Source organism: Trachypithecus francoisi, unplaced genomic scaffold, assembly GCF_009764315.1.
Source record: "Trachypithecus francoisi isolate TF-2019V2 unplaced genomic scaffold, Tfra_2.0 Lachesis_group16, whole genome shotgun sequence".
In the NCBI taxonomy this organism is placed as follows: domain Eukaryota; kingdom Metazoa; phylum Chordata; class Mammalia; order Primates; family Cercopithecidae; genus Trachypithecus; species Trachypithecus francoisi.
Window position 1 is genome coordinate 67,533,675 of NW_022681461.1, and position 11,764 is coordinate 67,545,438.

General features: G+C 39.0%; 1 pseudogene across 1 annotated transcript; it reads right to left on the bottom strand.

Annotated features, from left to right (window-relative positions):
- Nucleotides 1-475: 475 nt before the first annotated feature.
- LOC117098759 lies at nucleotides 476-2,215 on the bottom strand (annotated as a pseudogene). The gene has a single exon (XR_004443578.1). The product of XR_004443578.1 is annotated as a voltage-dependent anion-selective channel protein 1-like (transcript).
- Nucleotides 2,216-11,764: the final 9,549 nt, after the last annotated feature.

Sequence of the window (11,764 nt, forward strand, 5' to 3'; positions counted from 1 at the left end):
GGTGAATGATACCTAGCTCTGAGTGAATATTTAATGAGTTATTATAATATATAATTGTGAAATTACACAAAGTTCACATGTATGTAAATATCACTAATGCTTTAAAGTAAGGGACACTTCATATAGCATTAGGTAAGTTAAGACAAACTTTTTCAAGAAAATTCAAATAAAATTGTCTGGAAATTTAAAAGGAGGTGAGCTTTTGTTCAATGCATTAAAATTATATGGTACTAGAAAGGCCTGCTTGAGTGTAGATGTGAACCATTTCACAACATGATGGAGTTAGTAGCCACAATTCAGAAGCAATTTGTGGGGAGAGGTTATGCAATTTATAGTCATTTTTTATATATTCTTTCATCTTGGGGGTTAGCAGGAGACAATTTTTCATGGAGTTCAAGTCAGATGTCAACTCTGAAGTATGAATTTTTTCATTTAAGTTTTGAATTATTGATGGGCAAAAAATTTCTTTAACTTCTTTTTTGAGGTTTCAATATTTTATTCAAGTTTTCTTAAGTGATGTTAATTACAGCATTTGAAGGGGAGGATCTAATTCCACACAAAATGGAAGACTCTAAAATGTACCCATTAAACTGCTAAAAAACAAATTGAGTGGTGAGAATACAACAGAAGTCCAATTTAGATTCTGAGTGTTGTCACCACGTGATTACGATCACACAGACACTTCCAAGCTTATAGCTGGAGCTCCTGGAAGCTATTTCATACTCTGGTGCAAGGGCAAATAAAACACAACACAAGAAGGAATAAGTCCTGAATTATTGGCTTCATCACATCCACCTTCTCCACCCCAAAATGGCACAAAAGAAACAGTGACCACACCCTGCAGACCTTTTGGTGTAAAAGAGGTGATGATGAACTGGGGTGGGAACAGGTCATGAAGATCTGTCCAAAAAAGTCCCATTCTGGTGAGTTTCTACACACCATCAAGCAGCAAGCCTCTCATCAATTAGGGTTAGGAAACCAAGGTTCGATTCTCAGGAAATCACAATTTCATTCATTTACTCAATATGAATTTACAAAGTGCCTACATACTATCAGCTTCCACTTGCAGCCATTTCTAGATAAAAAAGAAACCTGGCATCTCAAAGGGGCCACCAAGCTCCCCCCAAGTCTACCACTGAAAGGACCTTTTTTGGAAACGGGTTTCTTCTGTACCTCTGGAAGGGTAACATCTTAAAGCTGAATCATCTTTAACCTGGAGAGCTAACATATTTAGCAATACTTGCATCCCAGACATACAACATTAAGATACACTAAATTCTGAAGGTAGCTATGCTGCAAAATAGTTTAAAATTAAACAATTGTACAGTATTCATTTATGCTTGAAATTCCAGTCCTAGACCAAGCTTGTGGCCACCAGCATTGACGCTTTTGCCATCCAGAAGAGCTGACAGTGTCAGTTTGATACCTGGCTTTAGAGTCTGAATGTATCCTAAACCTATCAGGCTGGAGTTGTTCACTTTAGCCGAGAAGCAGGCCTCAGGGTCAATCTGATACTTGGCTGCTATTCCGAAGCGCCTGTTACTGTTTCCTGCTGTCCAGGCGAGATTGACAGTGGTCTCCAACTTCTTGTTCACTTTCTGGTAAATGGAGCCGCCAAACTCTGTCCCGTCATTCACATTAGTGTGAAGCTGGAATTCATCAGTCTTGTAGCCAACTGCAAAGTTGCTCTGGGTCACTCGGGATTTTGCAGTCTCAAAATTCATCTGGTAAGCCGCCAGCCAGCCCTCGTAACCTAGCACTAGAGTACCCCGGATGGAAGGTCCAGCAATGTCGAAATCCATGTCGCAGCCCAGGTTAATGTGCTCCCGCTCTTGATTTTAGCATTTTTTTTCCAAGTGTTAGGTGAGAAGGATGAATCGAAGGTCAGCTTCAGTCCACGTGCAAGCTGATCTTCCACAGTAATCTCGGTGCCTAGTGTATTGTGGGTGTTCCATTTCTCTGTAAACGTCAGGCCCTACTCAGTCCATCTGTACTTGGTTTCCAGACTGCCCGTTACTTTGGTGGTCTCAGTGTTGGCTGAGCCTGAGCTTGTAAATTCCAATCCATTCTCAGATTTTGTTTTCAAATCAAGCTTTATTAAGCCAAATCCATAGCCCTTGGTGAAGACATCCCTGGCAGATTTGCCAAGATCGGCATACGTGGGTGGCACAGCCATCTTCTGCTCAGAGGCGGTGGCGGCGGGCTTGGAGGTGGCTACAGCCTTCTTTAACTTTTTTAGCTTGAAAAGGGACTATTTAGTCATTCTCTCATAATTCAAACAAAGTTGTATAGAATGTTTAAATGTGTGTGTATGTGTGTGCTTATATGGTGGTTATATACATGTTTTTGCTGGTAAACTTTTTGAGAATTTTCACAAAAGCAAACATAAACCTTTTATGTTTGGGCTGGGTGTGGTGGCTTATGCCTATAATCACTTTGAGAGACTAAAGCAGGTGGATCATTTGAGGCCAGGAGTTCAAGATCAGCCTGGCCAAGATGACAAAACCCCATCTCTAGTAAAAATACAAAAATTGACAGAGTATGGTGATGCACCCCTGTAATCACAGCTACTCGAAAGGCTGAGGCATGAGGATCACTTGAACTCAGGAGGCAGAGGTTGCAGTGAGCCAAGATCGTGCCACTGCACTCCAGCCTGATGACAGAGTGAGACTCTGTCTCAAAAACAAACAAACAAACAAACATTGTTTGTATCATTGCTCATAAATACATTAATATTGTTGCATTTGTAGATACAGATATGTTTATACTTTTCCTTGAAATGTTTATGTTCTTTTTCCAAGAGCTTCAATTTTAATATATTTATTATATATTTCTACCTATACCTTGCACAAGTAAAAAAGTTAATATATACTTGCTGAACACCAAGTAATGAATGCATTCAGACACATGTTGCTTAAGATACTGAGAAAAAGAGATAAAATAATTTAGCAAGAAATATTTTCAAATCAAACCTCTACTTAGTGCCTAGCACTTAGTAGATGTTATAGTAAGTAGAGGAGATGGATACATAAAGTATTAGGTTTGAGTCTTAACACTTTTTCTGGGTTGGCAGGGAGACAGCTGGGTTGAGTTTTCATGATTCGCAGGATAAACTTGAGGCAGAAGCGTTGACTCAGTGGAAGTTTTGTAAAAATACTATAAACATTACAGAGAATAAAGTAAAAGAACATTTGAGAATGACAAAAAAAAAAAAAAAAAAGCCCAGATATAAAATGATGCATATGAGATAGCATTTAGAAAACATGAGTTACAAGGCAAGCTCAATAACTAACAATATCTGTAACCTTGTACAAGCTGTTTTACCCTAGTTAAGATGTCAGTGTCTTTATCTCTAAAACTAGGAGTTTAACTACAACATTTACCTCAACCATGACTTTTCCTGCCTTCTCCAACCCCAAGCAGTATAAACTGAAATAGTTTAATAGAAAAATTATTTGTTGATTTGATAGTTTACTACTACTTTCCCAAAATATTATGCTTAAAAAACTATCAATTTATTCTCCTTTGCAATTCTGTGGGATGACTGCGCTCAGCTGAGCAGTTCTTCTACTCCATGAAACATTGGCTGGTGCTGCAGTCATCTAGTAGCTTAACTGCATTGGAACTCCAAGATGGTTTATTTGCATGGCTGGTGATTGATGCTGGCTCTTAGCTGAGAGCTCAACTGGGGCTGTCAACTGGAGCAGTTATATACAGCCTATTCTTATGGTTTGACTTCTCAAATATAAGTGTTCCAACAGAGAGGAAATGACAGCTCTCATTCCCTTTAAAGTGTAGGCTTGGAACTGGCACGGTGTCACTTCTATCAGAGTATATTACTTGAGCAGTTAGCCACAGGATGAGCCAGATTCAAGAAGATGAAGAATAAACATTTCAACTTTAGGGAGAAATACAAAGAAGCTGTGGACATCTTTAAGATACCTAGATTTTGCTCTATGGCCTTACATTACTTTCTTTCACATGTGAAATATAATCTCTCTTCTCCCAGACTTCCAAAAATCTCATTTTCTTACCTGATGTGGCTTCAAGAGCAGGATCTCATCATTTAAATGAGGTTTAATTACTGATAAGATGTATTGGATGTGGTATCTTTCAACTTGAAAGCCTAATGAAATAAAGTGACTAATTTGACCCCTACATACTCAACATATAATAGAGAGACAGGAACAGAAGAGCCACAATTCACATTCCCATCCCCTGCTTTGTTAGTAAATGTTTCTCAAAGGTTCTCCAGTGACAGGGGAAGTATCAGTTTGTAACATTTGCTGATTTCAACAGTGTGAATAGCATAGTCAATTTCTATCTATCAATGTGTTATCAACTAGCTTGCAAAATTTCTGAACATTTAACAAATGGCCCTTGCACACCACTCTGGTCCATCCAAGAAGGGGAGTTGGGAAATAGGAACCATGTCAATGATCCACAGCAATTGTGAAATCAAGTTGGGTACATATTGGCAATAATTTATTACAGACATGTACCTTGGGGGTGATTTTCAATGCTTCTTGGCTCTACTTTTTGGGTTCTTGGCTCTTCTCTCCATGCCATCCTTCCTTTTCCATTCCTTGGGACAAGAAATGCCCCAAGTTTGCATTTAATTAGCATGCATGTCTTCTTCCTGTCCATAGGAAGTTGGAGGCCTCAGTATCTCTTTTTATTATAAATTACCTCTGTTCCTTTAATTCAAAGTCCATAAAATCCCTTAAACATTGTATGGGTTTCCTGTGTGTCAATTTATAATTTACTTCATAAATCACAGTCTACATTACTCTATTAACCAAAATAATGGACCCACAAATCATTTTGAGACTGGTCCTTTTTTACCTTGCTTAGCCTGGGTGTCAGAGTAATATGGAATAACACCCTTAAGATCCCAGAGACAGTCTAGGATAAATGGACTTCAGAGGATTAGAAGCCTTATGGCCCAGCTGAAAAGCACTGCCTTAAGTCTGAGATCCTAACAAAGAGTCTAACAGATGCACCCTTGAAGCTCTGCCTTAGATCACATTTTTCTGGCAGTGCCCTGGATGTAATTATTGTCTGAAGAGTCTTTTTCTGGGAGTGTCTAGGGAAGAAAATTCTTCAAAAAACAAAACAAAACAGCAAGTCTTATCTTGAAAACCTAAAAATCCCTTCTCTAATTCATATCTCTTTCTTCTGTCTCTCTCTATCTTGATATTATATTATATGCAACTAAAATAAATGAGTAGGGACCTTTAACATTTTGCCTATAAATATTCTCAGCTGAATTTACAAGTTCATCAGGCATTTTTCTACTTTTTTTTTTTTTCTTTTGAGACGGAGTCTCGCTCTGTGGCCCAGGCTGGAGTGCACTGGCCGGATCCTGGCTCACTGCAAGCTCCGCCTCCCAGGTTCACGCCATTCTCCTGCCTCAGCCTCCTGAGTAGCTGGGACTACAGGTGCCTGCCACCTCGCCCGGCCAGTTTTTTTGTATTTTTTTAGTAGAGACGGGGTTTCACCATGTTAGCCAGGATGGTCTCGATCTCCTGACCTCGTGATCCGCCCGTCTCGGCCTCCCAAAGTGCTGGGATTACAGGCTTGAGCCACCACGCCCGGCCCCATTTTTCTACTTTCTATGTTACCTTAGGTGACAGTGTTGACTAGCTTTTGACACTATATGAAATAAGTAATGTTATTTTCAGCTTCAAATAAAAAGTTTTCCCTGTCCTTCCCACCTTTTGTTATGATTTCCTTAATGTGAAACCACATTCTGCCTAGCTCTTAGCTCCGAATCCAGTGTCAAATAGTTACACTTTTGCTAAAACGATGTTACACTTCCAGGCAGTAATTTCTGTTTTGTTTATCTGTTGCTGAATAAGTAATCACCCAAAACTCGTTTTAAGACAAGAACCATTTTATTTTTAAAAAAACAATTATTTTGTTGTCTGGGCTCTGCTGAGTGGTTTTCTGCTCTGTACAATGTTGACTTGGATGATGACTTTCATCCCAGTCAACAGGAGCTTGACTAACTAGAAGGTCAAACATGGTTCTCTCACATGGCTAGCAGTTGATACTGGCAGTTGCCTAGGAGCCAAGATGATCTGCTGGAACTACGCATGGACAATCTCTGTGTCTTGGGCTTCCCACACCATAGCAATTGCGTTCCAAGATATAGCATCGTAAGAAAAAAATGTTCTAAGAGGGAAGAAGCAAACATTTTCCACATTGTTAAAGGGTATGCCTAGAACTGGTGTAATATCACTTCTTCCTCCTAGTAGGGGCAAGTACTCACAGGACCAAAGGCAGATACAATGGGAGGGTGAATGAACATCAATTCTAAATGAGAATATAACAAAGAATTGCTGACCCTCTTTAATCCATGAGACTTTATCCTGTTCCATGAGATACAAACATTTCGGGTAACCAAAGAGAATAACAATAACTTTGTTTTCACCAGTTTTGATGAGTTTGTTTAGGTTATACATGTCTAACTATCACGTTTTTCCTCACTTTTTGAACTTGTGTAACCATCAGGATGGAAAAATCTTTTATTCTGGAGATAGATTACATCTAAAATAATTTCAACTCTAACTGATCATGGACTATTATATTGGTGTCATCTCTGATTACTCTCCCTATATGGTTTCAGTGTCCTATACTGAAAATTTCATTCCTTATTTGTTCATGATAATCACTCCTATAGCTATCCTCCTTCATCTCTACACAGAAAATAGTGTCCCAGACTTAGGACATCTAGATGCTTGGCTTGGCTCAGCTGTTTTCTAAGTGACCTTGGGGAAATCAGTAAGCTTTCAACAATTTTCTCACTTATTATGTGTTGATAAAAATAAAACAAAAGAATGCTTCACTATAATGAGACAGTTTATGTGAAAGTGCTTTGCACAGTGTGTTATAGTCACGTGAAGGATAACTGCCCACTCACTATGAACCGTTCGGCTGAACCCTCTGGGGGGACAGCTTGTGCTTACATGGAATGTTGCTTTGCTAGTTAAAGCCAGCCAGCTGACACTGACTGTATGTATCTTTGAAAAAAAGCCCCCTGTCCACAGCCACTGCATGCACTATCGCCTCTGGGAAGAAGTCCATACACCAGTGGGGCCCCCATATGTTTCAGGCAGCCAGCCAGCCAGCTACAGCCTGTCAACCAACCATTCCTAGCCCAGTTGGTCTTTTCACATTACATCCTAAGCCCCAGTAATTTCAATCTGCTTTGTTGATTATTTAGATATTTGGTCTATAGGACGCCAAATCATCAGTTTGACTAATTTGGGTACTGGATTCACCAGATGTTTTGGAGCTACATATGCATGTGATTCATATAGAGAACCTTGTGTGTGCCCTTGTGTGTGCCTGACAGCTCTTTGGGAAGATGGAAAAAGCTTTTTGTAACACATGCCATTGCTTCAAAGTCTTAAAGCCACCATCACAATTGTTGGAATATGGGAAATAGAGTTAGCTTTATGCATAGAAATGTGTCATTTTATTCCCCAGATAAACAAACCACCCCATTTTCCCTATATTTTTCTTTTTCTGGCCCACCCACTCACTTTGCCTGAAATTTTACCATTTTGCCCATTTTGAAAATTGAAGATGAAAAGAAAATTGCCAATTTGTTCCAATATATAAAATCATCATTAGTTAGTAATATAATTGAATGGATTGATTATTAGCTAAGCAGTGCCTTTCTTTTTTTTTTTTTTTTTTTTTTTTTGTTGAGACGGAGTCTCGCTCTGTCGCCCAGGCTGGAGTGCAGTGGCCGGATCTCAGCTCACTGCAAGCTCTGCCTCCTGGGTTTACGCCATTCTCCTGCCTCAGCCTCCCGAGTAGCTGGGACTACAGGCGCCCGCCACCTCGCCCAGCTAGTTTTTTGTATTTTTAGTAGAGACGGGGTTTCACCATGTTAGCCAGGATGGTCTCGATCTCCTGACCTCGTGATCCGCCCGTCTCGGCCTCCCAAAGTGCTGGGATTACAGGCTTGAGCCACCGCGCCCGGCCAGCAGTGCCTTTCTAATTGAGTTCTGAAGAAATAGAACAGATGACAGATGCTATTAAGTAGATAAAAGAACATGAAAGGTTTAATATCTCTGATATGGATGATGAGGACACTAGCCACTGGCTAAAAGAGTGTAGAACCTAAGCCAGTGAAGCAAAAAGCAGATGAGGGTAGGCATTTACTCCAATGTTGTATGCAAGGACTTCTGCAAAGGAGATGGGGTGGATTGGGTGTGCACTGTCTGATCTGATATTACTAGAGGAATGGTAGGAGTTAATGTCTTCAGATATTACTATGTTACTAACATCTCTCATACTATACTCAGGCAATTTGATTGTGATAGATTGCAAAAATAGCCACAATACTTTGGATCAACTTTCATTAATAAGTAGTTGATTTCTCTACCTTTTGAATCTGGGATGCCCTTGTGACTGGTTTTGGCCAATAGAATGTAGAGGAAGAGCAAGTGTGCCAACTAGAAGCCTAGGCTTTAAGAAGTCTTAAAACTTCCAATCTTTTTGCTCTTGTAACCTGCTATCAATATGCAAATAAACTCAGGCCAATCTGCCAGAGAATAAAAGGCATGGAGAACAGGTGCCACTGTCAACCCAACTAACAACCAGTCAAACACTGGAGTCAGAGCTGCCTATCTAACTAGCACTGACCTCAGATGCATGAGTAAACCGGGTTAAAGACAGCAGAACCACAGAGTCCAGCCCAAATTACTAGACGATAGAACCCTGAGCTAACAGAATGTTTTCTGTTTTAAGCCACGAAGTTTTAGAGTGGTTTACCATGCCTCAATATCAAACTGTCTAAGTGATATAATGGAAATCGCTCTAATTTTAGAGTTATTTGTAGTGTATGGGGGTCATTTGATTTTTCCTCCAGGATCAACAGGAGCTTGTTGAGAACAAAATGGAATGCAGAGAAAGAGCTGGTTTTAGTCCTCTCAGATCTTGATTTGCCTGGGTTAAACTTTTGGTTACTCAGAGCTTACTTGTCTTTTTTTTTCTTCTTCTTTCCATTTATTTATTTATTTATTATTTATTTATTTATTTAGATGGAGTTTTGGTCTTGTTGCCCAGGCTGAAGTGCAATGGTGAGATCTCGGCTCACTGCAACCTCTGCCTCCCGGGTTCAAGCGATTCTCCTGCCTCAGCCTTCCGAGTAGCTGGGATTAATGACACCTGCCACCACACTTGACTAATTTTTTTGTAGTTTTAGTAGAGACAGTGTTTCACCATGTTAGCCAGACTGATCTCGAACTCCTGATGTCAGGTGATCCACCTGACTCAGCCTCCCAAAGTGCTGGGATTACAGGCGTGAGCCACCACGCCCAGCCCAGAGCTTAGTTTTCTTCCACTCAGAAACAAGAGATTTTGAAGAGAAGACTATATTAAGGTAAGATTATAGTAAGGTAATAGTTGACAATGGTTTTATTACCTTGTGAAAGTGACATTCACACCCTAAAGCACATGATCCATAATCCAAAATAGTGAAAACAGTGATGAGGTAATAATGATTAGCAGTAAAAATAATGACAAGGTAAATATCGTAGGTGCTTAGGTAACAATGATAATATAACAATGTTACTAATCATCATACTTTATAATAAGAAAAATATGAATCATTATGTACTTTCTAAGTTTGGGGCACCATATTACGGATTTCAGCAGCACACTCTCATTTAAGCTTTACTATACAAAACAAAAATATCACTGCCCTCATTTTATAGATGTGGAAATCAAGTCTCAAAAAGTCAAACTGGTTTTCTCAGGGTCACAAGAGTAGAAAAACTAACAGCTAAGACTTAAATCTATCTTTCTATGGCTCTCAAAATCATGTTTATAGTTATTCAGTTAATAAATAACAAACTAATACCTACAATAAGCCAGGCACTCTTCCAAGTGGCAGAAACAGTAAGAGTCATGGGGCTCAGATTTCATAAGGTTTATGTTCTAATCAGGAGATACTGGAAATAATAAGGAAATAAAACATTTAAGATAGTAATAAGTGCTATGAAAAAGATAAATATGATGCTGTGATAGTAAGCAATTGATTCTTTACGTTGGGTGACTGTGAATGCCACCTAGCTATAAATGACAGAAAAGCACAGCCATGCAATATATGGTGGGGAATAATTCTAGTAGGAGGGAAAAGTTAATACACAGGCCATAGGGCTACAACGACATTAGACTTTTGAGTGATAGAAGGCATGGCTGGAACATAAGGAAAGCTGAGTATGAGTGATTCTAAAAAGATAATCAGGGTCTTGATTATTTAAAAGGTCTCATGATCTACTTGCAGATCATAGTGAACAGTTTTGATTTAATTTTAAATGCAATTGGAAACAGTTGGAAGATTTTAAGCAAGCAAATTACATAATCTGATGTATGTTTTTAAAAAGATGACACAGGCTTCTGTGTAGGATTACTTTAATACTTCTTTTTGGTCTTATGACTAAGAGTGTAAGTCATAAGATGAACAAGGAGTATTAAAGTAAACCTAAGAAATAATGATGGCTTGAACCAGGGAAGTAGTAGTAAAAATTAGAAGTAAATGAATTTGGAATACTGTTTTGGATGTTCAGTTGACAGAATTTAGTGATAGAATGATTTTTAATGATAGAATGATTCTAAGGCATGAAATTATTAAGAATAACTTCTAGATTTTAGGGTCTGAAGGCCACATATCGAAAGGACAATGACTAGGCCATGACGTGGGAAAAAGGCTCAAAATCTCTAAATTTGTAATTCATGACATTTCATGATATTTCAGGTCATGAAGTGGGAAAAAAGCTCAAAATCTCAACATTTGGTAATTCCAAGAATATATATTTAAAAAGATATTTTATAAAGCGGTACGATATTCAAGGAAGCCTGTACCAAAGATAAAAACATGGTGGTTACCTGCAAACAGAAGGTAATTGAAGCCATGTGGCCAAATGGCTGGACAAGCTAACCTAGAGAAAGAGTTCAGATATGAGAACAGAGGTGGCCAGAAATAATTTTAGATGCCAAACCAAAAATTAGCAGTCAGGCTGAAAAAGAGTGACAAAGATAACTGAGAAGGAAAAGCTAGTGCAGTGGGATTAACCCCAGGAGAATATGTTTTTCTAAAAGAGAAAAAAAGTGATTCTTTAAAAAAGAAAAAGTGATCAATTCTGTTGAGTGTTTCTGAAAGTTTGAATAAAAAGAGAAGAAATGACAATCAGACATAACTTGGGATAGTTGATGGTCATAACATTTCAGAAGGCTGGTGACAATAAAAGCCTAAATAGAAATGAGTTAGGCTGGGCACTGTGGCTTATGCATGTAATCCCAGCACTTTGGGAGGCCAAGATGGGAGGATTACCTGAGCTCAGGAGTTAAAGACCAGCCTGGGTAACATGTTGAAACCCCATCTCTACCAATAAAGCAAACAAGAAATAGCCAGATGCAGTGGTGCACACCTGTCGTTCCAGCTACTTGGGAGGCTGACGTAGGAGGACCACTTGAGCCCAAGAAATTGAGGTTGCAAAGAGTCAAGATCACACCATTGCACTCCAGCCAGGGCAACAGAGTGAAATCCTATCTCAATAAATAAACAAATAAATAGAAATGAGTTTATGAGAGAATGCAGAAGAGAAAGTAGATTGATACTCTATTACTTGCCGTATGTTGGTAGGGAAAGGATTTATTTTGAAAAAGTTGGCCTTTTAGTAGCCATCCAACTATAATTGACTTGGTTAGAAATGTCATAGAGAAATGGGTAAAGGTATAAGAG